At 41.1% G+C, this 26,979-nt stretch overlaps 1 protein-coding gene across 10 annotated transcripts in view; it reads left to right on the top strand.

Moving 5' to 3' along the window:
- Nucleotides 1-26,979, top strand: part of SHLD2 (shieldin complex subunit 2) — a 114,474-nt gene that overhangs the window by 18,715 nt on the left and 68,780 nt on the right. For 6 of the 10 annotated variants that reach the window (XM_061405572.1, XM_061405569.1, XM_061405577.1 and 3 more), the window contains one exon: nt 19,478-19,582. The exons of 2 other annotated variants lie outside the window; for them this stretch is intronic. The gene's annotated coding sequence lies outside the window, so the exon portion shown is untranslated. Of the gene's footprint in view, nt 1-12,184; nt 12,370-14,924; nt 17,068-19,477; nt 19,583-26,979 lie in introns of those variants that run through there. 2 more of the 10 variants (XM_061405571.1, XM_061405574.1) reach the window with 2 other exon arrangements.

The raw sequence follows: 26,979 nt of genomic DNA on the forward strand, positions 1-26,979 counted from the left end.
ACTGTCTCCTGGAGTTTGCTCAAACTCATGTCCATAGAGTTGATGATGCCGTCCAAGTCTCTCATCTTCCATTGTTGCCTTCTCCTCATGCCCTCAGTCTTTCCTAAAATCAGGGTCTTCCAGTGAGTTGGCCCTTTGTATCATGTGGCCAAACTATTGGAGCTTCAGCTTCAGCATCAGTCCTTCCAATGAATATTTGGGGTTGATTTTCTTTAGGATCGACTGGTTTGATCTTCTTGTAATCCAAGGGACATTCAAGAGTCTTCTCCAGCACCACAGTTTGAAAGCATCCGTTCTTCGAAATGCTGTGAAAGTGAAATTGTTGATCACTCAACCATGTCTGACGTTTTGTGACCCCAGGAACTGTAGCCTGCCAGGCTCCTCTGTCCATGGAATTCTCTGGTCAGGAATACTGGATTGGGTAGCTGATCCATTCTCCAGGGGATCTTCCTGACCCAGGGACTGAACCTGAGTCTCCTGCATTGCAGGCAGATTTTTACCATCTGAGCCACCAGGGGAGCCCTCGAAATGCAGTACTTGGGTGCAATCTTAAAAACGGTAGAATGATCTCAGTTCATTTCCAGGACAAACCATGGAGCATCACAGTATTCCAAGTCTATGCCCCAACCACTAATGCCGAACAAGCTGAAGTCAAATGTTCTCTGAAGACCTACAAGACCTTCTGGGACTAATACCAAAAAACATGTCCTTTTCATCATAGGGTCGGATCAGATCAGATCAGTCGCTCAGTCATGTCCGACTCTTTGTGACCCCATGAATCACAGCACGCCAGGCCTCCCTGTCCATCACCAACTCCTGGAGTTCACTCAGACTCATGTCCATCAAGTCAGTGATGCCATCCAGCCATCTCATCCTCTGTCGTCCCCTTCTCCTCCTGCCCCCAATCCCTCCCAGCATCAGAGTCTTTTCCAATGAGTCAACTCTTAACATGAGGTGGCCAAAGTACTGGAGTTTCAGCTTTAGCATCATTCCTTCCAAAGAAATCCCAGGGCTGATCTCCTTCAGAATGGACTGGTTGGATCTCCTTGCAGTCCAAGGGACTCTCAAGAGTCTTCTCCAACACCACAGTTCAAAAGCATCAATTCTTTGGTGCTCAGCCTTCTTCACAGTCCAACTCTCACATCCATACATGACCACAGGAAAAACCATAGCCTTGACTAGACAAACCTTTGTTGGCAAAGTAATGTCTCTGCTTTTGAATATGCTATCTAGGTTGGTCATAACTATCCTTCCAAGGAGGAAGTGTCTTTTAATTTCATGGCTGCAGTCACCATCTGTAGTGATTTTGGAGCCCAGAAGAATAAAGTCTGACACTGTTTCCACTGTTTCCCCATCTATTTCCCATGAAGTGATGGGACTGGATGCCATGATCTTCGTTTTCTGAATGTTGAGCTTTAAGCCAACTTTTTCATCATAGGGTATTGAAATGCAAAAGTAGGAAGTCAAGAGATACCTGGAGTAACAGGCAGTTTTGGCCTTGGAGTACAAAATGGAACAGGGCAAAGGCCAACAGAGTTTTGCCAAGAGAATGGACTAGTCATAGCAGCCTCCTCCAACAACACAAGAGACAGCTATATGCATGGACATCACCAGATGGTGAGTACTGAAATCAGATTGATTATATTCTTTGCAGTTGAAGATGGAGAAGCTGTATACAGTCAGCAAAAACAAGACTGGGAGCTGACTGTGGCTCAGATCATGAGCTCCCTATTGCAAAATTCAGACTTAAATTGAAGAAAGTAGGGAAAACCACTAGACCATTCAGGTATGACCTAAATCAAATCACTTATGATTATAAAATGGAGGTGACAAATAGATTCAAGGGATTAGATCTGATAGACAAAGTGCCTAAAGAACTATGGATGGAGATTCATAACCCTGTACAGTAGGCGGTGACCAAAACCATCCCCAAGAAAAAGAAATACAAGAAGGCAAAATGGTTGCCTGAGGAGGACTTACAAATAGCTGAGAAAAGAAGAGAAGCGAAAGGCAAAGGAGAAAAGGAAAGATATACCCATTTGAATACAGAGTTCCAAAGAATAGCAAGGGGAGATAAGAAAGCAAGCCTTCTTAAGTGAACAATGCAAAGAAATAGAGGAAAATAATAGAGTGGGAAAAACTGGAGATCTCTTCAAGAACATTAGAGATACTAACAGAACATTTCATGCAAAGATGGGCACAATAAAGAAAAGAATTGGTAAGGACCTAACAGATGCAGAAGAGATTAAAAAGAGGTGGCAAGAATACACAGAAGAACTGTATAAAAAAGGTCTTAATGACATGGATAACCATGATGGTGTGGTTATTCACCTAGAGCCAGACATCTTGGAGTGTGAACTCAAGTGGGCCTTAGCATTACTACAAACAAAGCATGTGGAGGTGATGAAATTCCAACTGAGCTCTTTCAAATACTAAAAGATGGTGTTGTTAAAAGTGCTGCAGTTTGGAAATTTGGAAATGCCAGAAAATTTGGAAAACTCAGCAGTGGCCACGGGACTGGAAATGGTCAGTTTTCATTCCAATCCCAAAGAAAGGCAACGCCAAAGAATGTTCAAACTACTGTGCAATTGTACTCATTTCACATGTTAGGAAGGTAATGCTCAAAATCCTTCAAGCTAGGCTTCAACAGTATGTGAACTGAGAATTTCCAGATATACAGTGGATTTAGAAAAGGCAGATCAAATTGCCAGCATCCATTGGATCATAGAAAAAGCAAGGGAATTCCAGAAAAACATCAACTTCCGTTTCATTGACTACACTGAAGCCTTTGACTGTGTGGATCACAATAAACTGGAAAATTCCTAAAGAGATGGGAATACCAGACCACCTGACCTGCCTCTTGAGAAACCTGTATGCAGGTCAAGAAGCAACAGTTAGAACCTTACATGGAACAACAGACTGGTTCCAAATCAGGAAATGAGTACATCAAGGCTGTATATTGTTACCCTACTTATTTAACCTATATGCAGAGTACATCATGTGGAATGCTGGGCTGGATGAACCATAAGCTGGAATCAAGATTGCTGGGAGAAATATCAACAACTTCAGTTATGCAGATGACACCACCCTAATGGCAGAAAGTGAAGAGGAACTAAAGAGCCTCTTGATGAAGGTGAAAGAGGAGAGTGAAAAAGCTGGCTTAAACTCAACACTCAAAAAACTAAGATCATGGCATCCAGTCCCATCACTTCATGGCCATTCAGTTCAGTTCAGTTCAGTGCAGTTGCTCAGTCGTGTCCGACTCTTTGAGACTCCATGAACTGCAGCATGCCAGGCTTCCCTGTCCATCACCAATTCCCAGGGCTTACTCAAACTCACATCCATTGAGTTGGTGATGCCATCCAACCATCTCATCCTCTGTGTCCCCTTCTCCTCCCACCTTCAATCTTTCCCCCCAGCATCAGGATATTTTCCAAGGAGTCAGTTCTTTACATCAGGTGGCCAGTGTGTTGGAGTTTCAGCTTTAGCAGCAGTCCTTCCAATGAATATTCAGGACTGATTTCCCTTAGGATGGACTAGTTGGATCTCCTTGCAGTCCAAGGGACTCTCAAGAGTCTTCTCCAACACCACAGTTCAAAAGCATCAATTCTTCGCTGCTCAGCTTTCATGACTATTGGAAAAACCATAGCTTTGACTAGATGGACCTTTGTCGGCAAAGTAATGTGTCTGCTTTTTAATATGCTGTCTAGGTTGGTCATAGCTTTCTTCCAAGGAGCAAGCATCTTTTAATTTCATGGCTGCAGTCACCATCTGCATTGATTTTGGAGCCCAAAAAGTCTGTCACTGTTTCCATTGTTTCCCCATCTATTTGTCATGAAGTGATGGGACTGGATGCCATGATCTTAGTTTTTTGAATGCTGAGTTTTAAGTCAACTTTTTCACTCTCCTCTTTCACTTTCATCAAGATGCTCTTTACTCTGCTTTCTGTCATAAGGGTGGTGTCATCTGCACATCTGAAGTTATTGATATTTCTCCTGGAAATCTGTGGCAATCAGACGGTGACCACAGCCTTGAAATAAAAACACTTTCTCCTTGGAAGAAAAGCTATGACGAACATAGATAGTGTGTTAGAAAGCAGAGGCATCACTTTGCTGACGAAGGTCCATATAGGCAAAGCTGTGATGTTTCCAGTAGTCATGTACGATGTGAGAGTGGCACCTGTGGCTGTACTATTGCTCTTAAGGTCACTGCTCTGTCCTCACAGCAGGACATGCTTTCAGGTGGTCATGTGACCTTAATCCCTTGTTCCTCAGGATGCAGATGATTGATTGTCTTTTGGGAAGGTACCTTTGGACAGCACGTGCCTTTTGGCTAGCCATGGCCAATCTAATTGCTAGCCAGAAACCTGTGATGTGATTTGGTCAGAAAGATGACTTTCTAATTTTGATTTCATTTCTCACTTATGTGTATCTTTGTAATATCTTTGTCCTACTTTTAAAATGTGGTCCGAGTGTTTTCTTTTTCAAAACAAAAAAATCCTGACCAAACTGGTATGAAATAGTTTGTTGTTGTTTAGTCATTAAGTTGTAAGCGACTCTTTTGTGACCCCATGAACTGTAACCCACCAGACTCCTCTCGTCCACGGGATTTCCCAGTCAAGAATACTGGAGTGGGTCACCATTTTCTTCTCCAAGGGATCTTCCCAACTCAGGGAGCAAACCCTCATCTCCTGCAGGCATCTTCTTTACTGCTGAGCCATCAGGGAATCCCATGAATTACATAGCTACGTCGTAGATCACTGTGGTTGGAGTGTGAGTTTATGTGTTGTGGGAGGAGGGAGAGAAACAGGAGAAGAAATGGGAAGAGATCAGGCGGGACAGCTCCCCGGATGGTGTGTCTCTTCAAAAAACCAATTCATCAACTTTACTGATATACTCTGTTGTATGTTTGTTCTTTGAGATTTTTGATTCTAGAGATGGGGATCCGTCATAGGTTCCAGGATAATTTCAGCTGTTAACCCCTTTAAGTACTGTCTCTACCCAGTTTTATCATCTCTCACTTTATCTTCTGTGTATCTTACCTATTCTTTATATGCAACTTTTTAGTTTTTTGTGCTTTATTCTATAGGCATCTGGGATTAGGCAAAGTGCCACCTTTGTTAAAGGTGCCACCATCCAAGGTTTGTAACTCCCAGGACCATGAGACCATGCAAGGCTTGGTCACCGGCCTTCAGGGGCTGGTTCACTTTCAGGTGACGATTGCCACAGGAGTGTTGCCCTGTGGCGTTATCGGCTATTGCGGGGATGCTCTCTTATTAGACTTGTCATCCGTTTATGTGGGTCCTGTGCGTTGAATTATGTTCCTCACAACCTATGGCACCATCAAACAAAAATTTTTATTTTTTCTCAAGGTCGAATGCCCTCAGATCAAAAGCGGCTCCAATGCTAATTTATTCTAGGTTCCTGGTTTTCTCTTAGAATTTTAACTGGGTATTCCTTACTCTCTTATTATGGCTTAATGACTTTTAAGAATTTCCTTTTTATATTTTGCCTAGTGTTTTTAGTTGTTTTCATAGGATGAGTTGGCTTGAATCTTGCCCATCACTTTGGAGAACTGGAACTTGTTGTTATTTACATATGTTAGTATGTCTGCTATTTATCGTGATTAACTTAAACACACACAGACACATATAAGGTACTTTTGTATTCTTAAAGTTACATTAGAGTTATATATTCATGTGGAAAGAACTGATATCCTATTACATTATTACCGAACCATAAAAGAGGATGAAGCACTTTCCATTATGTTCAAACAGACTCTGTTGTTCTTCAAAGTTTTTATAGGCTAAATTTTATTCTTATGGACTTTATTTTAGTTTAGAAGAAACTTGTCTTGATTCTTTGTTAGATTTGTTTCTGTTTTGTGTTTCTGTTTTAGTGGGTTTTGCCTGGAGAAGGCACCCTGTGGATTTACATACCATCTTTTTAAAACTCTGTAATTGCATTTTCTTAAAATAGAAATAGGAACTTATTTATGGTCATTTATATGACTTTGATATCCAAGTTGAAATGTGGTGGTTGTCTACTTTTAACTATTTTTCAGGACTCTTGAATAGCCAGTGCAATCTTTTTTTGAGCTTTATTTATTTATGTCTGGCTATGCTGGGTCTTCATTGCTTTGCACGAGCTTTCTCTGGTTACGGTGGTCGGGGGCTGCTCTCGCTTGGGGTGCACGGGCTTACCGTTGTGCTGGCTTCTTCTGTTGTGGAGCATGGGCTCCAGGTACACAGGCTTCAGTAGTTGTGCCTCTCGGGGTCTAGAGCACAGGCTTAGTTGCTCTGAGGCATATGGAATCTTCCCGCTTAGTTGCTCTGAGGCATATTGAGTCTTCCCGGACCAGAGACCAAACCCGTGCCCCCTGCATTGGCAGGCAGATCCTTATCTACCATGCCTCCAGGGAAGTCCTACTTTTAATTTTTTTAACTCCTTAATACTCAGATTTATTAGAAGATTTTAAAGTTTATTTTGACTCTCACGTTTTACTTTGTTCATTCATTTATATAGAACTGCTTATTGAGCACCCATTATTGACCAGACCCTGGGGTGAACAAGACAGACAAGGAAGAACGTTGGAGGTTAGATTGCAAGGGGTGCTGGAGAGGAAGTGACAGGGCACCGTGCAGCTTCAAATAGGGTGGCCACAGAGTCCTCTTCAAGGATGAAACATTCACACTGAAATTAAAGGCTGAGTTGGAGCAACCTGTATAAAGAGTTGTGGGCATAAGTGAAGGAAACACCATGTGGAAAAACCAGGGGCGAGGAAGAGTGTGTGTGTGTGTGCCTGGGTGTTTGGGTGTGTCTGTGCACGCATTCAGTCATGTCCAACTCTTTGCAGCCTCATAGACTCTAGCCTGCCAGACTTCTTTGTCCATGAATTCTCCAGGCAAGAATACTGGAGCGGATTGCCATTTCCTGCTCCAAAGGATCTTCCCAACTTAGGGATCGAACTGGCATCTCTCGTGTCTCCTGAACTGGCAGATAGGTTCTTTACCGCTGGCACCACCTGGGAAGCCTGAGAGAGGAAAGGCCTTGACGTGCCTCGGGAACCAGGGTGATTTTGGTTGTCCAGCTGTAGGACAGCATGCTGCGATTTTGGAGAGGTAGATCATGTCAGCAAGGGCTTTACCTTTTTACTTTTTGTTCAGTGAGAAACTTAATTGAAAGTATGGTGGGCATAAATTTTGTAAACTACAAATTTTAATGTGCAAACATGTAATTTTCATTTTCTGTCTATAACTAAAATTACCTTATTTCTGGGGCTTCTTATTCTACTACATAATAGAAAACAATCTTGCCAGTACCTTCTGGTTTAACTTAGTTAATTCCAGGTGAACTCAGATGTTCAGGTAAATAATCAGTCCTTTAGATAAGTGTTCAGTTTTCTCATACAGCACCCCCCCTTTTTTTTTTCTGGGGTGGGAAGTATTGACAGAGAAGCCACGTAATATTTTCTGCCACAGAGGTGGGGCCTCTCATCTTTGTGCCATCCTGTGCCCTTGGCCACTGTGAGATTGTATGTTATACTGACTTAGTCTTGAATGGCACTGTCTGCTCCGCTGCTGGAGAAGGCAACGGCACCCCACTCCAGTACTCTTGCCTGGAAAATCCCATGGACGGAGGAGCCTGGTAGGCTGCAGTCCATGGGGTCGCTAGGAGTTGGACACGACTGAGCTACTTAACTTTCATGCATTGGAGAAAGAAATGGCAACCCACTCCAGTGTTCTTACCTGGGGAATCCCAGGGATGGGGGAGCCTGGTGGGTTGCCGTCTATGGGGTTGCACAGAGTCAGACATGACTGAAGCGACTTAGCAGCAGCAGTCTGTTCTGCTGCATCTGAGGCTGATGTCCATGGCCTCTGGTCTGGGTCAGCAAGTCTGTGTATGCTGGGTCTTCCTTAATCCCAGGCTTTTTTGGGTCCATTGGCCCAAAGCAAACTCCTTAGTGGTTTCCACGTTATGCTGGCATGCTTGGGACTCTGAGGTAGCTTTTCAGGAGAGTGGTCTGGGCATGTTATTGGCTGTTGCTGCCCTACTACATTGAATTAGTGTTAGCTGTAAAGTTTTGCTAAAAGGCTTATAGTTCCCTGGACCATGACTTGGAAAAGGGAAACATAACTATCTTCTATTCCAGATCCTTCCCCACAAACGTACTGGAGATGGTCTTCACCCCAGCCCTAGCCCTGGCTGGGACAAGAGATAGAAATTTTGAGCTTGAATCTAAGCTGTCTCCCAATTCCTCTTTCTCTCTGTGCTCCTTCCCTAGGCTTTTATATCCTCTCATTTGTCGTGGGAGAATTGCATTTTTGTCACCACCTGCCACTTTCTTTATGCTGTGTTTAAAGTGTAAAGGCTTCCCTGAGCTCAGTTGGTAAAGAATCCGCCTGCAGTGCAGGAGGTGGTGGTGGTGGTTGGTGGTTTAGTCGCTAAGTCGTGTCCGACTCTTGCGACCCCGCGGACTGTAACCAGGCTCCTCTGCCCATGGGATTCTCCAGGCAAGAATACTGGAGTGGGTTGCCATTCTCTTCTCCAGGGGCTCTTCCTAACCCAGGAAATGATCCCGGGTCTCCTGCATTGCAGGCGAATTCTTTACCAGCTGAGCCACCAGGGAGACCCTGGTTCAATTCCTGGGTCAGGAAGATCCACCGGAGAAGGGATAGGCTACCCATTCCAGTATACTTGGGCTTTCCTTGTGGCTCAGCTGATAAAGAATCTCCTTGCAATGCAGGAGACCAGGGTTTGACCCCTGGGTTGGGAAGATCCCCTGGAGAAGGGAAAGGCTACCCACTCTAGTATTCTGGCCTGGAGAATTCCATGGACTGTACAGTCCATGGGGTGGCAAAGAGTTGGAAATGACTGAGCAACTTTCATTTCACTTCACTTACATATATAGTCTGTCGACAGTTTTCTTGCTTTGGGGTGTGATATTTAAAGCCATGGTTTTAGATTTTAAAGAACTCTTATAACTCTTAAACCTTCAGATACTGCCACTGAAATGCTTAGCTTTCAAAAGTGATGGTTTCAGTGGATTAAAGAACTAATTAAAAGAGCTGAGACTATTAACAAAAATCTTAGAAAAAATGTAGGTGCAGATATTTATGATCTTAGACTAGGCAGTTCCTTAAATAGGACATGAAAAGCACAAGTAGTCAAGGAAAAAATAGATAAGTTGGACTTCATCAAAATTGAAAACTTTGGTTATCAAAGGATGTTATCAAGATAGTGAAATATACAAGTACCAATATCTTTTCATAGAGAATAAAACCAATGAAATCCTGATTCTGAACTCAGGACAGAATTCTCAGCTATAGATCTAAGTTTTGTCATCATTAATGAGTAGGTAACATAAATATAGTAATCCTGGGATGGATTTAAGATGAACATAGAGGGGAGCCATAGGGGAGATATAAGCATCTATGGGCTGAATAGAGAAAGGAAGAGACAATGTGGAAGGTTGAAAGAAGAATATGAATTACCATAGAAGCTTCCCCAACTGAATTTTAAGTTTCTTGAGGGCTGACTGTCATATTCATCATTTTATCCCCAATTCTTATCATAAAGTAGGTTTTCAGTAAATGTCATTAAATGAAGACAGAGAAGTTTTAGGAAAAGAGTGGTCAGCAGTGTCAAATGTAGAAAATAGTTTGGCTGCAATAAGGACAGAGCAGCAAGTGGGTGACTGATCATCTTTTGTGGAACAATTTCAATGAAATCTCTATGGTAGAGATAAATGCCAGGTTGTTGAGAACTGGAGTGAATGGTTGTAAGAGAGTGGAAGCAGTAAGTACAGATATTCTTTTCTAAAAGCTTATAGAGGTACAGGATCACAGGTAGAGGGTATGGTGTATCAAGAGAAAGTTTAGCATATTTATGTGTTAAACGGAGAGAGTCAGAGGAAGGGAGAAGTTGATGATACAGGAAGGAGGAGGAGGTGTGTGAGATTGATTGACATTGTCCTTATGCATGGAGAGAACAGAATGAGGATACTAGGTTTGAGTGGCAATAGGAATATTGTTTCCACCACAGTAGGGATAAAGGAAGAAAGGATGGTGCAGACAGAGAAGAGTGAGGAATGCAGGGCATCAATACACTTGATTAATTTTTCATGAAGTGGGGAGGATCACCTCATCAGCTGAGATTATAGGGGATGATGATTGTAGGAGAGAGTTTGAGGGAAAAGGGAGAATTTCTTTTTTTTTTTAATGTTTAATTATTTTTTTGGCTGTGGTGTGTCTGAGTCCTGACATGAGGGTTTTTCTAGTTGTGGTGTGAGGGCTCCTCTCCAGTTAAACAGATCACAGGCTCAGTCAGATCAGATCAGATCAGTCGCTCAGTCGTGTCCGACTCTTTTCGACCCCATGAATCGCAGTACACCAGGCCTCCCTGTCCATCACCAACTCCCGGAGTTCACTGAGACTCACGTCCATCGAGTCAGTGATGCCATCCAGCCATCTCATCCTCTGTCGTCCCCTTCTCCTCTTGCCCCTATAGTGGGCTGATTAGAAATTGTATTGGTGAAGGGTTTTTCATTTGTTGAGCCAATGTTTACTGCTAAGTCTCTACATCCCCTGCCCTTATACACATTAATGAATATATAGAAGAAATAAATATTAACCTTTGAAATTAATCTCGTTAGACCTTAGGCTAAGCAAATTCTTTCCTTAATTAAAACCCACTACACCCTAACCCTGTAGGAATGTAACTTTATTTGGGTGGCGTCTGTTTTAAGAACAATCACCCCTGGAGAAATATGTGTTGACTGACCGCTGTCACAAGGAGAGGGTCATAAATTGTCAGCAGGCCCCCTGGCCAGAAGATGATGTAACACCCCTAAGACCTCTGTATACATCTGTATGAAGCACCTGACTTTAATAAAAGTCAGGACTGCTGACCCCGTGTGACTTTTGTATAACATCTCGGTGTATAAAAACAGACCCTGGAAAATAAAGAATGGGATCAGTTCCTCGAAAGACTGGTCTCCCCATGTCATTCTTTCTCTCACCTTCTGGCTGAACCCCCATCTGGACGTGGAGGCTCGTCAAGCCTGCTAATTATGCCTGGGCTTCTAAGATCTGACCGGGGAGGCCTTAGTGTCTCCTCTCCTTCGGGAGAACGGGAGGATGCCTGCGGCCTACGTAGGTGACGTAAATTCCTTGCCTTGGAATTTTATTAGCTTTCGACGCAAACCAAGTTATTCAGTCTCTTTTCTCCACTGAATTTTCCTACTGAGCTATCCTCGTTCTATTACTCTTTATATCTCTAATTAATATTTAATTAAATCTATTGTTTCCTGATTGCCGAAGCCGTCTTTCCTTCTAATTTCCATGGATCCACCGGGGCTGGACCCCAGCATGCCCCCAAATCCCTCCCAGCATCAGAGTCTTTTCCAATGAGTCAACTCTTCGCATGAGGTGGCCAAAGTACTGGAGTTTCAGCTTTAGCATCATTCCTTCCAAAGAAATCCCAGGGCTGATCTCCTTCAGAATGGACTGGTTGGATCTTCTTGCAGTCCAAGGGACTCTCAAGAGTCTTCTCTAATACCACACTTCAAAAGCATCAATTCTTCGGCACTCAGCCTTCTTCACAGTCCAACTCTCACATCCATACATGACCACAGGGAAAACCATAGCCTTGACTAGACGAACCTTTGTTGGCAAAGTAATGTTTCTGCTTTTGAATATGCTATCTAGGTTGGTCATAACTTTACTTCCAAGGAGTAGGCGTCTTATAATTTCATGGCTGCAGTCACCATCTGCAGTGATTTTGGAGCCCACAAAAATAAAATCTGACACTGTTTCCACTGTTTCCCCATCTATTTTGCATGTAGTGATGGGACTGGATGCCATGATCTTTGTTTTCTGAATGTTGAGCTTTAAGCCAACTTTTTCACTCTCCACTTTCACTTTCATCAAGAGGCTTTTGAGTTCCTCTTCACTTTCTGCCATAAGGGTGGTGTCATCTGCATATCTGAGGTTATTGATATTTCTCCCGGCAATCTTGATTCCAGCTTGTGTTTCTTCCAGTCCAGCGTTTCTCATGATGTACTCTGCATATAAGTTAAATAAACAGGGTAACAATATACAGCCTTGACGTATTCCTTTTCCTATTTGGAACCAGTCTGTTGTTCCATGGCCAATTCTAACTGTTGCTTCCTGACCTGCATACAGATTTCTCAAGAGGCAGATCAGGTGGTCTGGTATTCCCATCTCCACACCTCCACTCCTGTAGCCAGGGGCGGTGGCCAGGAGGACCAACCCCACGCCGTGGCTGCGTGGGCACAGGAGGGCCTAGAGGAGCTATCCCACGTTGAAGGTCAGGAAGGGTGGCGGTGAGGAGATACCCCTCGTCAAAGGTAAGGAGCAATGGCTGCGCTTTGCTGGAGCAGCCGTGAAGAGATACCTCACGCCCAAAGTAAGAGAAACCCAAGTAAGATGGTAGGTGTTGCAAAAGGGCATCAGAGGGCAGACACACTGAAACCATACTCACAGAAAACTAGTCAATCTAATCACACTAGGACCACAGCCTTGTCTAACTCAATGAAACTAAGCCATGCCCGTGGAGCAATCCAAGATGGGCGGGTCATGGTGGAGACATCTGACAGAATGTGGTCCACTGGAGAAGGGAATGGCAAACCACTTCAGTATTCTTGCCTTGAGAACCCCATGAACAGTATGAAAAGGCAAAATGATAGGATACTGAAAGAGAAACTCCCAGGTCAGTAGGTGCCCAATATGCTACTGGAGATCAGTGGAGAAATAACTCCAGAAAGAATGAAGGGATGGAGCCAAAGCAAAAACAATACCCAGCTGTGGATGTGACTGGTGATAGAAGCAAGGTCTGATGCTGTAAAGAGCAATATTGCATAGGAACCTGGAATGTCAGGTCCATGAATCAAGGCAAATTGGAAGTGGTCAAACAAGAGATGGCAAGAGTGAATGTCGACATTCTAGGAATCAGCGAACTGAAATGGACTGGAATGGGTGAATTTAACTCAGATGACCATTATATCTACTACTGCGCGCAGGAATCCCTCAGAAGAAATGAAGTAGCCATCATGGTCAACAAAAGAGTCCGAAATGCAGTACTTGGATGCAATCTCAAAAACGACAGAATGATCTCTATTCGTTTCCAAGGCAAACCATTCAATATCACAGTAATCCAAGTCTATGCCCCAACCAGTAACGCTGAAGAAGCTGAAGTTGAATGGTTCTATGAAGACCTATAAGACCTTTTAGAACTAACACCCAAAAAAAGATGTCCTTTTCATTATAGGGGACTGGAATGCAAAAGTAGGAAGTCAAGAAACACCTGGAGTGACAGGCAAATTTGGCCTTGGAATACGGAATGAAGCAGGGCAAAGACTAATAGAGTTTTGCCAAGAAAATGCACTGGTCATAACAAACACCCTCTTCCAACAACACAAGAGAAGACTCTATACATGAACATCACCAGATGGTCAACACTGAAATCAGATTGATTATATTCTTTGCAGCCAAAGATGGAGAAGCTCTATACAGTCAGCAAAAACAAGACCAGGAGCTGACTGTGGCTCAGACCATGAACTCCTTATTGCCAAATTCAGACTTAAATTGAAGAAAGTAGGGAAAACCACTAGACCATTCAGGTATGACCTAAATCAAATCCCTTATGATTATACAGTGGAAGTGAGAAATAGATTTAAGGGCCTAGATCTGATAGATAGAGTGCCTGATGAGCTATGGAATGAGGTTTGTGACATTGTACAGGAGACAGGGATCAAGACCATCCCCATGGAAAGAAATGCAAAAAAGCAAAATGGCTGTCTGGGGAGGCCTTACAAATATCTGTGAAAAGAAGAGAAGCGAAAAGCAAAGGAGAAAAGGAAAGATATAAACATCTGAATGCAGAGTTCCAAAGAATAGCAAGAAGAGATAAGAAAGCCTTCTTCAGCGATCAATGCAAAGAAATAGAGGAAAACAACAGAATGGGAAAGACTAGAGATCTCTTCAAGAAAATCAGAGATACCAAAGGAACATTTCATGCAAAGATGGGCTCGATAAAGGACAGAAATGGTATGGACCTAACAGAAGCAGAAGATATTAAGAAGAGATGGCAAGAATACACAGAAGAACTGTACCAAAAAGATCTTCACGACCCAGGTAATCACGATGGTGTGATCACTGACCTAGAGCCAGACATCCTAGAATGTGAAGTCAAGTGGGCCTTAGAAAGCATCACTACAAACAAAGCTAGTGGAGGTGATAGAATTCCAGTTAAGCTATTCCAAATCCTGAAAGATGATGCTGTGAAAGTGCTGCACTCAATATGCCAGCAAATTTGGAAAACTCAGCAGTGGCCACAGGACTGGAAAAGGTCAGTTTTCATTCCAATCCCAAAGAAAGGCAATGCCAAAGAATGCTCAAACTACTGCACAATTGCACTCATCTCACACGCTAGTAAAGTAATGCTCAAAATTTTCCAAGCCCGGCTTCAGCAATATGTGAACCGTGAACTTCCTGATGTTCAAGCTGGTTTTAGAAAAGGCAGAGGAACCAGAGATCAAATTGCCAACATCCGCTGGATCATGGAAAAAGCAAGAGAGTTCCAGAAAAACATCTATTTCTGCTTTATTGACTATGCCAAAGCCTTTGACAGGCTCAGTAGTTACAGTATACAGGCTTAGTTGCCCCAGGGCTTGTGGGATCTTAATTCCCAGACCACTGGTCGAACCAGTGTCTCTTGGATCGCAAGGTGGATTCTTAAGTTCTGGGCCACTAGGGAAATGCAGAAAGGGAGAATTTCGAGAAGACCATTGAGAGAAATGAGAGGGCTAACTGAATTGGATTATTACTTAGAGGAATTGTAATAATTTTTCATGGCTCTGGTATATTTAGTTGTCACATGATCCCCACCCCCACCCCCATCTCAGGCCTCACCAGCCTGAGGGTTTGAGCGGACAAGCTGAGCAATTGGACTGATTCTGGTTTGAGTTTTACAGTCCAGTGTAGCAGACAAAGGATGCAAGAAATTTCAGTAGTATGAGGGTTTGAAGCTCTGGGCCACTGGGGATAGGCAGAGTTGGAAACAGATGAAACTGGGAAGTAGCTTCTGAAGTAGTGGTTGAGACGTGGATATTGGAATTTAAGATTAAATAGGAGAAGCCCTTGCTGGTATGGCTGAAGGTGAGATCTGGCTATGGGTTTCTGAAGTGGAGAGATGGTAAAGATTCCTGGAGTTGGAGGAGATAAGGAAACTGTAGAGCTAAAATTTTATAGGAGTCAGCTAAACAGGAAGTGAGTTGCTCAGAATGGTGGCAGAGCAAGGGGTGGAAAGATACTGAACCATGTTCCAAAGCTGTTAGTGATTTGTGAAAGAGTGACCCAGAAGACAGGTGATGACAAGGAGAGAAAGACCTACAGGTGACCTGACTCTCAGAAGATATACTTTTATTTGACGGTAAAGAACTGTGATGGTGAATAAGGCATAACTGCCATGCTTCACGTTTGCCGAGTAGGGAGAGATTAGCTTGCACCCAGATTAGTTTCGAGAACAAGACTGCTGGCAACAAGTTAGGTTGGTTGGGGTTTAGGGTATTTGTTTGCAGTGAAACAGAGGAAAGGGTTATGAAAAAGTACAGCTCTGGGAGGCGTATGATGGGCAAAGAGGGAGAGAGTATGGAGTAGGAATGAGATCAGAGTGCAGCAGGAAAAAGGGATTAATTGAAGGGGCGTACATTTCGGATGATTGTAAGAACATGATGGTTTTAGCTAATCTCAAAATTTTTATTAATTTTCTGGGAAATGCCTGGATGCTGACAGACTGAAATTCTGGGTTATGCGCAAAGCTCGATGACTTCATTGTTGTCAGATCTATTTAGCAGCGTTTAGCTGTCTGTGGCCTTTGCGCAGAATGTCATAAAGAACCGTAGCATGGGACTGTTTTCTTTTATGGCAAGGCTTAGCCTTGGGAAAGGAGGAAGGCAGGGGTGGAATCGATTGGTGTTCACTTGATTTTTTGACCTTGACAAACTGGTCTCTAAGGGGTTTGTATATGGGTAGAGATAAGCCTAAGTTCAAATTGAAGTGAGAAATCATTAGGTCTTCAGACCTTTGCACAGTGGGCACCAGGTTGAGGAGTGTAAAAGTTTCTGAATCACAAAAAGAGGTCACAAACAGCAATATGTAGAGTTCTTGATTTCTTTAGAGGCATGTGAATTTAGTAACATTGTAGCAATAGTTAATCCATATTTAAGTTATAAATATAACCTGAAATGCTACATATTAAATGCCTTTTTTTGGGCTGCACTGTGTGACTTGTGGGATCTTGGTTCCCTGAGCAGGGATTGAACTCGGGCCACAGCAGTGAAAGCACCAAGTCGTAACCATTGGGCCACCAGGGAATTCCTTAAATATCTATTTTTGGAATTTTGAAAATGTATCAATTCATAAAGTTACAAAACTCTTAAGAGTTTTACCTCTCCCCAAATGCCTTAAAACCAAAGCTTATTCTACATTAATCTTTGGCATATTTAAAATATGTTTTCAGACTTTCTCAGGTCACAGAATACTTTGAATCATGATCCATCATGTTTCTGTCGAACAAGAAACAATGACCGACTTTATTTTCTTGGGCTCCAAAACCAGTGCAGATGGTGACTGCAGCCATGAAATTAAAAGATGCTTGCTCCTTGGAAGAAAAGCTGTGACCAACCTAGACAGCATATTAAAAAGCAGAGATGTTCCTTGGTTGACAAATGTCCATCTAGTCAAAGCTATGGTTTTTCCAGTAGTTATGTATGGGTATGAGAGTTGGACCATAAAGAAAGCTGAACACCAAAAAATTGATGCTTTTGAACTGTGGTGTTGGAGAAGACTCTTGAGAGTCCCTTGGACTACAAGGCGATCAAGCCAGTCAATCCTAAAGGAAATCAGTCCAGAATATTCACTGGAAGGACTGACGCTGAAGCTCCAATACTTTGGCCACCTGATGGGAAGAACTGACTCACTGGAAAAGACCCTGATGCTGGGAAAGATTGAAGGCGGAGGAGAAGTGGGCAACAGAGGATAAGATGGTAGGAGGACATCACTGACTTGATGGACATAAGTTTGAGCAAGCTTTGGGGGTTGGTGATGGACAGGGAAGCCTTGTGTGCTACATTCCATGGGGTTGCAAAGAGTCAGACACGACTGAGTGACTGAACTGAACTGAAGAAATATTGAGGAGCTTCCCAGGTTGGCAAAGAGTTGGACACAACTGAGCATAAACACACACACGTACGCACATAAAAGCAATATTGATGTGTGGGATTTCACTGTACAAAACTAAGAACAGCTTTGCTAGCAAGAAAACATGACTTTTTTGTATGTGTGACCATCTCTGCCTCTCACAAAATAATAAATAACCTTTGAAAGAAATAACATTTCACACTTTCCCCATCTTTGCTCACTAAGCCAGTTTGCTTCTCATTGTTTCTTTTGTCATTTAGTAGAACTTTAGCTCAAAGGCAAGTGGTATCAATTTAGACTTAAGCAAAATTGACATACTCAGTAAAGAAAACTTGGAAAATATAGAGAAGTAGGAAGAAGGTTCACCTTATGGCTCAGATCAACCGTAGTTGATATTTGGCTGTATTTTTAGATTTAATTTTTGTCTTAAATTTTGATTACTTAGTGTTTTGTTGGCTTTTATAAAATTATGCTTATACTTCAAAAGTAAACTAGTAACTTGCTTTTTCACATAGCATTATTCATCATCCTTAAAATAGAATTTGTAATGACTGTATAATGCAACTAATATACCATTCTTTGTTTAATTCTTCCCCTAAAATTAGACTTTTGTTTGTTTATTTGTGGCTGCGCCACACAACTTGCAGAATCTTAGTTCCCCAACCAGGGATGGAACCCACACCCTAAGCAGTGAGACTGGAGTCGTAACTACTGGACTGCCAGGGAATTCCCTAGACGTTTTTAGTATTTCTAATTTTCCACAATATTAAACAATGTTGTAAATGTGTATTTATATAAGATTTTATCTTGTATTCTCATTTATTTTCATAGTGTAGATTCTTGAGAATTTGTTTGCTCAAAGGGTGTAAGCATTTCTGAATATCTTGACACATACTGCTTAGAAAAAAGTTTGAATGGAAACATAGCGTAATTAGCACTTCTGGTAATGACTGTTGCTGTTTAGTCGCTGAGTCATGTCTTACTCTTTTTGCTGCCCCATGGACTATAGCCTACCAGGCTTCTCTGTCCGTGGGGATTCCCAGGCAAGAATACTGGAGTCAGGTTGTCATTTCCTTCTCCAGGGGATCTTCCTGACCCAGGGATTGGAACTGTGTCTCCTGCATTGGCAGGTTGATTCTTTACCACTGAGCCACCAGGGAAGCCTGGTAATGACTAAATTTGCCAAATGGACACAATAAATACCAAATGGAAAAACACTATGATTTGAATATTGACTTCAAGTCTATACAATAGACGTGAGACTTGGATATATCTTGATAATGGAAACCATACATGTCTTTATTCAAATGGCTGCAGACTGGATGAGGATGAATAGTTTCCACACAGTATTGTAGGTAATTGAAAGACTATTATGATGAGACATGATCAGTTGAAGCCACTAAAGGTTATGAGAATGGAAAATCAAATGATGTTCCATTCCACTACATGTATCAGTTCCAGTCACCAAACCCATATGCTATAATCTGCAAAGATATTACTGGCCTGGTGGCTTAGTGGTAAAGATTTTGCCTGCAATGCGGGAGACTTGCAGGAGATGCAGGTTTCATCACTGGGTCGGGAAGATCCCCCGGAGAAGGAAATGACAACCCACTCCATTATTCTTGCCTGGGTAATCCCATGGACAGAGGAGCCTGGCTGTTTGCAGTCCACGGAGTCACAAAGAGTCAGACACGACTGAGCGTCTAAACAACAACAACAACAAATTAAAGATACGACACAGGAACATCCAGATGGAAGCGATGAACAGAGCGGGGTATGGGGCTGGAGTGTGGAGCTCCCCAGGCGCTCGTCCGGCACACCACCCTTCCAGCACCTCACTGTGTTCACCTGGGAAGGTTAACCTTGCTATTTTTTTAAAACAGATTTAATTTTAGTGATGGAATTCTTTATTGTTTCTCAGGGTACTTTTTGTTTGTTTGTTTTGTTTTAATTTTAAAAAACATTAACCAGTCTTTTTGAAGGATGGTCTGTGAAAAGTGGGTTCTATCATATAAGTTTGGGAAACTGCATTCTATAAATATCCCTTGACTGTTTGGCAATGTATAATGAACATCAACTTTTATCAGCTTAATAGAGACTCAGGGAAATTATTTTATTACTAATAATTTAACCTGTATCAAGCATTTAGTATTTTAAGGCTGTGTTCTAAGAACCCCAGATGTATTAATTGTTCTAATCTTTATAACAAGTCTGTCTTCTGCAGTTATTTCCTTTTTTTTTTTCCTTTTTTAACAGATGAGAAGACTGACACCCAGAGTGGTGAAATGACATGCTCCAAATCCCATGGCTAGGCTAGGAAGTGAAGAGTTGGGATTCAAACCCAGATATTCCAGGCTCCAGGTACTATGTCGTACTTCTTGTTACCAGTGAAGTTCAGCATTTCTCAGACTTGTTTGTCGCTTTGTTCCTACTTGAAAGCCTATTTTAAATGGAAGGGTTTTTTTTGGCCGTGTCTCGTGGCATGTGGGATCCTAGTTCCCCACCTGGGGATCAAACCTGTGCCCACTGCATTGGAAGTGTAGGGTCTTAACCACTGGACCCCCTTGAAGGTATTTGTATATTCTCTTTTGCAGTGACTGTCCTAGGAATTTTTAAAAGGTCAACATCAGTCTATAGTACTTTTGAGGTACTAAAACAGTTCATAATCAAAATCATTATTTTACTCTGCTTTCTCTGTTCTGATATTATATTATCATAGTTAAATAAATTAGGAAACTGACAGGTAGTGCCATGGAGCATTATAATAATGGGCATCAGAGTCTGAACCTTGGCTCTGCCTATTTGTTAGCTAGGTGACCTTAGAAAAGGTACTATATTTCTCAAAGCTTCTGTTTCTTTCTCTAAAAGGTTAATATCTTACAAAGTGGCTGTGAGAACTAAATGAAAAAAATCATGTAGTATCTGACAAATAGAAGGGTCTCAGTAAATGTTAATTACCCTTTTTTTTTTTAAGTCATCTCAGTTCTTTACCATGAATGATTATGAAAATAGTTGGGAAAGAAAAATCAGTTTTAAATTTAAACTGTCTCAGTGTTTATGCTGATATCAGCTACATTTCTGATAAAGTGATGTTGTCATGATACAGGTTGTATGGGAGTTAAAACCAGTTTCCTTCCGGCTTTCCAACTGACATAATACGAAAACCTGACTGGGCAAACATAGACCTATTTAGTAGATCACTTATTATTAATGTTAAACTAGCTTTGGTGCTGACTTCTCCGGTTCTTTTTGAAATTTCACTGTTGTCATTTAAAATCTGACAGACTTCAAAAGCTTTGTAAAATGCTTAATGGTTTAAATCATCACTCAGAACATAGAAAGTATATTTTCCAAAGGGGTGTTCTGTATCTAGCAATATGCTCAAAATCACGCAGGAGGACGGAATTGCTTACGTTTTCACATTTACTCCTGGAGGATTATTCAGTTTTTATGGCAATCAACTTTATGCTTTAGGGGAAGTATTTAACATATATAACCAAAGCATGAATAATCATTTAAAACAAAGCTATTATAAGAAACATCTATAGGGAGTTTTCAGTTTCATGATGATTTACTGCCTGAGCGAAAAGAAGATGGGTTTGGGTTGAGCTGTGTGTGTGTGCCAAGTTGTTTTGACTCTTTATGATCCCATGGACTATAGCTTGCCAGGCTCCTCTGTCCATGGGATTATCCCGGCAAGAATACTGGTGTGGGTTGCCATTTCCTTCTCCAGGGGATCTTCCCTACGCAGGGATTGAAGCCGTGTCTCCTGTGGCTGCTGCCTTGCAGGGGGAGTCTTTACATTGAGCCACCTGGGAAGCCCTTGAGCTGTTTGTAGGGCATCTCTAATATTCTATTCTAAGTGCCTCGTAATAGCCCAGGTACATAGTAAACACTCAGTAAATATTTATGGACCAATTGAGTTTGATTGCTAATCCCAGCTATATACCTTGCAACGTCTGTAACCTTGGACTTTCTCGCACCTTCTAAACTTCCGTTTCCTCTTAAGTAAAAAATAAAAATAAAAAAGAAGTATCAATATTAACTTCCCAGGATTGTTGTAATAGTTAAGTGTTCATGCATTAAAACAGCCAGTCCAGCTCATGGCGTGTTCCCTAGATGCCTCAATAATGCTCTTTTCAAGCACTCTTTTAGTTTCTCATTTCCTAAAGGGTGTTTATACTCTTGAAAAAAATGAATGTTTATTAAACTGAAATTATATTCCTTTGTAGCCCGTACTTGAAATGTTTCAGCAAAAAATGATTGTATGTTTGTTAAATTTTGGTTTGAGTCTTGTCCTTAGTGTTGGGTGGGACCTTAGGGAAGTTATTTAGCCTCTCTGTAAGGTATTATGAAGCTGAAATGAGGGAAATATATAAAGCCTCTAGTTCATTGCATAAGCCCCAAATAGACATTATTACTTTAAGTTGAAACTGTCATTTCGTCTGCTAATTTGCATAATTAATTCATGTAGGTCTAGAGCCTACTCTATTCAAGCCCCTCTAAGAGCAAACAGGAAGACTGGAAATGGACATTGGGAAAATTATTATGTAGGCAACTGAATTTGGCCTTGTCTAAATCAGGTTTGGGGCTTCCTTTGTGGCTCAGTGGTAAATAGTCCGCCTGCCAATGCAGGAGATTGAGGTTTGATCCCTGGATCAGGAATATCCCCTGGAGAAGGAAATGGCAACCCACTCTAGTATTCTTGCCTGGAAAATCCCACGGAGAGAGGATCCTGGCAGGCTGTAGTCCATGAAGTCACAAGAGTTATACGCAACTTAGCAACTAAACAAAAACAACAAATTAGGCCCAGCAGAAGTGGTATCTTCTATTATAACTGAAGTAGAATACATGAATGGGGTTATTATTGCACTAAGCTTCCCTGGGGGCTCAGCCTGTAAAGAATCCACCTGCAGTGCGGGAGACCCGGGTTCGTTCTCTGGGATGGGAAGATCTCCTGGAGGAGAGCATGGCACCCCACTCCAGTACTCTTGCCTGGAGAATTCCGTGGACAGAGGAGCCTGGCGGGCTGCAGTCCATGGGGTCACAGAGGCGGACACAACTGAGTGACTAAGCAACAACGACGTTGCACTTGGCATGGCCTATTTTTGATGTGGCCTATTTTTGATGTTGTCTTTTTTGAATATCAAAATTTTTAAAAATGAATGTCAGAGACAGGTTCATGAGAACTCAAGGAGACCAGGTAAATTTTGCTATGTAAAGTTTTTCATCTTTTGCTGATCTTCTTCATTAGAAATAAACATGTTCCTCTCCTTTACTAAAATTCAACATATGATATTGGTAAGCCAAATTTAATAAAACATTCTGCTCATTTTTAAAATTCACTTGAATTGTTTAGATACCATATAAAATTGATTTCTACCATGGCAGATTAAGCATTGCAAAGGTGGTGATAAGAATTTTATGTGAACTCCTGACAAATACAAAAGATTATTGAGCATTGTAGAAAAAGATTTACTTTTGAAAATGTTCCTAATGTCTTTAACAATAAGGTTTTTAAAGGGATACTAAAAGATCACTGTTTTGGGAGGTAACTTTCTCTGATCAGATGTTAACATCTGTTTTTTGTTTTGTAGGGTTTCTTTCATTTATTAAAATGTAATTCACAGAACATAAAAGTTTCAGTGCTTTTGAATACTTTCATTGTAATGCAGCTATCACCATTATCTGGTTCCAGAAGTTTTTCATCACCCTCAAAGGACACCCCCTTAAATTTTCTCCCTTCTCCTAGCCCCTCCCAGCAGTACCTCTGCTTTTATCTCTGTGGATTTGCCTTTTCTGAGCAATTCATATAAATAAGAGTCATACGATATATTGCCTTATGTGTCTGGTTCCTTTCTCACATAGTATATTTTCAGAGTTTCCTTGTAACATGGCATATCAGTTCAGTTCAGGTGCTCAGTCATATCTGACTCTTTGCGACCCCATGGACTGCAGCCTGCCAGGCTTCCCTGTCCATCACCAACTCCTGGAGCTTGTTCAAACGCATGTCCATTGAGTCAGTGATATCATCCTACCATCTTATCCTCTGTTGTCCCCTTCTCCTCCGCCTTCAACCTTTCCCAGCATCATTGTCTTTTCCAGTGAGTCAGTTCTTTGCATCAGGTGTCTGAAGTATTGGAGCTTCTACATCAGTCCTTCCAATGAATATTCAGGACTGATTTCCTCTAGGATTGACTGGTTGGATCTCGTTGCAGTCCAAGGGACTCTTAAGAGTCTTCTCCAACACCACAGTTCAAAAACATCAGTTCTTTGGTGCTCAGCTTTCTTTATGGTCCAACTGTCACATCCATACATGACTATTGGAAAAAACATAGGTTTGACTAGATGGACCTTTGTCAGAAAAGTAATGTCTCTGCTTTTTAATATGCTGTCTAGGTTGGTCATAGCTTTTTTTCCAATGAGCAAGCATCTTTTAATTTCATGGCTGCAGTCACCATGTGCAGTGATTTTAGAGCCCCCCAAAATAAAGTCTGTCACTGTTTCCATCATTTCCCTATCTATTTGCCATGAAGTGATGGGACCAGATGCCTTGATCTTAGTTTTTTGAATGTTGAGTTTTTTTTTTAATTTAAATTTATTTATTTTAATTGGAGGCTAATTACTTTACAATATTGTATTGGTTTTGCCATACATCAACATGAATGTGCCACGGGTGTGCATGTGCTCCCCATCCTGAACCCCCCTTCCACCTCCCTCCCCGTACCATCCCTCTGGGTCATCCCAGTGCACCAGCCCCAAGCATCCTGTATCCTGCATTGAACCTGGACTGGCGATTCATTTCTTATATGATACTATACATGTTTCAATGCCTGAATGTTGAGTTTTAAGCCAACTTTTTCACTCTCCTCTTTCACTTTCATCAAGAGGCTCTTTAGTTCTGCCATAAGTGTGATGTCATCTGCATATCTGAGGTTATTGCTATTTCTCCTGGCAATCTTAATTCCAGCTTGTGCTTCGTCCATATCAGTACTTTGTAGCTATTCTGGGCTGAATAATTCCATTGTAAGGATATACCACATTTGGTTTATGTGTTCAGCAGTTGATGGCTGTTTGGGTTGTTTCCACTTTTTGACTGATGGAAATGGTGCTGCTTTGAACATTTGTGTACAAGTTTTTTTTGTGTGTGTGTGTGTGTGTGTACAAGTTTTTGTGTGTACATGTTTTCACTTCTCCTTGGTATATACCTGAGATAGAATTGCTAGGTTATATGGCGGCTCTGTTTTGATAAACTGCCACACTGTTTTTTCCGAAGCAGCTGCGTCATGTTATATAGTTTGTAATGTTATTTAAGACTCTTAGAAGAAATGAGGAAAAAGTTTATGAAAATGCTAACCTAAGAATGTTAGTACTCATGAGAGCCGTTCTGGCAAACCGGATGAAAGCCTCGATTTGTCTCATTTGCTACAGAATGAAAAATTAAGATGTAAACCCACATCATAGAAGCAGTGTCATTTTTTATACTCTCTTATTCCTTCACCTGCCCATTTCTCTTAAAAGTTTGGAGTATACTTGGAATTGATGTTTACTTTCACATAACGAATATGTGACTAAAAGTGATGTATTAAGTTTCCTGCTTTGCTTCTCTTTAGTGAGTTTCATATTTTATTACAGTTTACAAAAGCAGAGAAACTGAGCATTGTTCTTTCTGCAGAAAACATTCTTAATCAAAATTCAAAATAAAAAAATAAAATCCAAAGTAGATTTGAATTCTGTTTAAACTTTCTTGGATATACAAATATTTTTCAAAAATACCACATAAAGACCTCACGTATTGGTGTTAATGTGGTGGGCGGTTTAGAAACGCTTTTGTCTTTTCTGCTGGTGCTGCTGCCCTTGTCTTTTGTCCTCACTGGTCATTATCAGCTATTCAAACAAACTTCACATTGGTTCTAACAAAGATTTATACAGCCTTCCTAAACCTACATGAAATGAAATTATTATAAAGAAATAAAGTCTTTTTGTTTCATTAGGGAAATAGACTTTCAAAGCAGAAAGGACACTCAAGAGAAACAATACTTATGGAGTAACTTCTAATATTAGATCAGCACATAAGTGCTTTTCATGCCTTTCTCATTTAAGGTGACAATCCACGTGAATTTTATATTTGAAAGAAGAAATGTGATTATCAGTCATTTCATAAAGCTTGATGTGAACCCTGGCGCTCTAGGATAAATTGATCCTTATTCCTTTTAAGGACGTATCATAGAGATTGAGTCATATTCTTTGAGTAATGAAAAATTAAGGAGTTTCTTTTTTAGTTAAATTCTAAGTTAGCTTTGTAATGTGGACATCGAATACATTGTTTACTAAATTCTATACTTTTTAAATTTTATTATTATTATTATTTTTACTTTATAATATTGTATTGATTTTGCCATACATCAACATGCATCCACCATGGGTGTACATGTGTTCCCCATCCTGAACCCCCGTCCCACCTCCCTCCCCATACCATCCCTCTGGGTCATCCCAGTGCACCAGCCCCAAGCTTCCTGTATCCTGCATCGAACCTGGACTGGCGATTCATTTCTTATATGATATTATACATGTTTTAATGCCATTCTCCCAAATCATCCCCCACCTCCCTCTCCCACAGAGTCCAAAAGACTGTTCTATACATCTGTGTCTCTCTTGCTGTCTCGCATACAGGGTAGTTGTTACCATCTTTCTAAATTCCATATATATGCGTTAGTATAGTGTATTGGTGTTTTTCTTTCTGGCTTACTTCACTCTGTATAATAGGCTCCAGTTTCATCCACCTCATTAGAACTGATTCAAATGTATTCTTTTTAATGGCTAAGTAATACTCCATTGTGTGTATGTACCACAGCTTTCTTATCCATTCATCTGCTGATGGACATCTAGGTTGCTTCCATGTCCTGGCTATTATAAACAGTGCTGCGGTGAACATTGGGGTACATGTGTCTCTTTCAATTCTGGTTTCCTCGGTGTGTATGCCCAGCAGTGGGATTGCTGGGTTGTATGGCAGTGCTATTTCCAGTTTTTTAAGGTAAATTCTATAATTTTAACTGGTAATTTTCATTTGTTTTCCAGTTATTTTGTTTTTAATATAATTTATGTGATTTCATTGGGTAATTTTATCTACTTCATTTCTGGAATGCCTGAGTAAAGAAGTAGATAGATATTGGGTTTTAATCACGATTTTTCTCTGAAAATTGAGCCTTTTAATAAGTTTTTTATGTATTTTTTTGGTCTGTCATATTAATTTTTCAGTTGCTAACTTTCTTTACTGACTAGAAGTAGTACAGAAAATGCTTTCTACCACCCTGTACTGTAAATTTTAGATTAAAAATTTACCTCAAAAAAATAGAAAATAATTTACTGTAAGATTCAGCAATTCTACTTTTGGAAATATATTCTAAAGAAGTGAAATCACTATCTTGAAGGCATATCTGCATCCCTATGTTCATTGTAGTGTTCTTTAACATAGCCAGGACTTGGAAACCATGGCCACTGGCTGAGTGGATAAAGAAAATGTGGCATGTGTATACACAGTGGAGTATCATTCAACCATGAAAGTAAGGAAATCCTACCATGTGCAACAGCACGGATGGACCTTAATGGTATAAGCGAAGTGAAATAAACCAGAGCAGGACAAATACTGTATGGTATCACGTATGTGTGAAGTCTAAACAAGCTGAAGACGAAGAAAAAGGGAACAGATTGGTGGTTGTCAGAGGAAGAGGGGAATCGGTGAGGGTGGTCAAAAGGTA

This window comes from Bos javanicus, chromosome 28 (assembly GCF_032452875.1).
Source record: "Bos javanicus breed banteng chromosome 28, ARS-OSU_banteng_1.0, whole genome shotgun sequence".
NCBI lineage: Eukaryota > Metazoa > Chordata > Mammalia > Artiodactyla > Bovidae > Bos > Bos javanicus.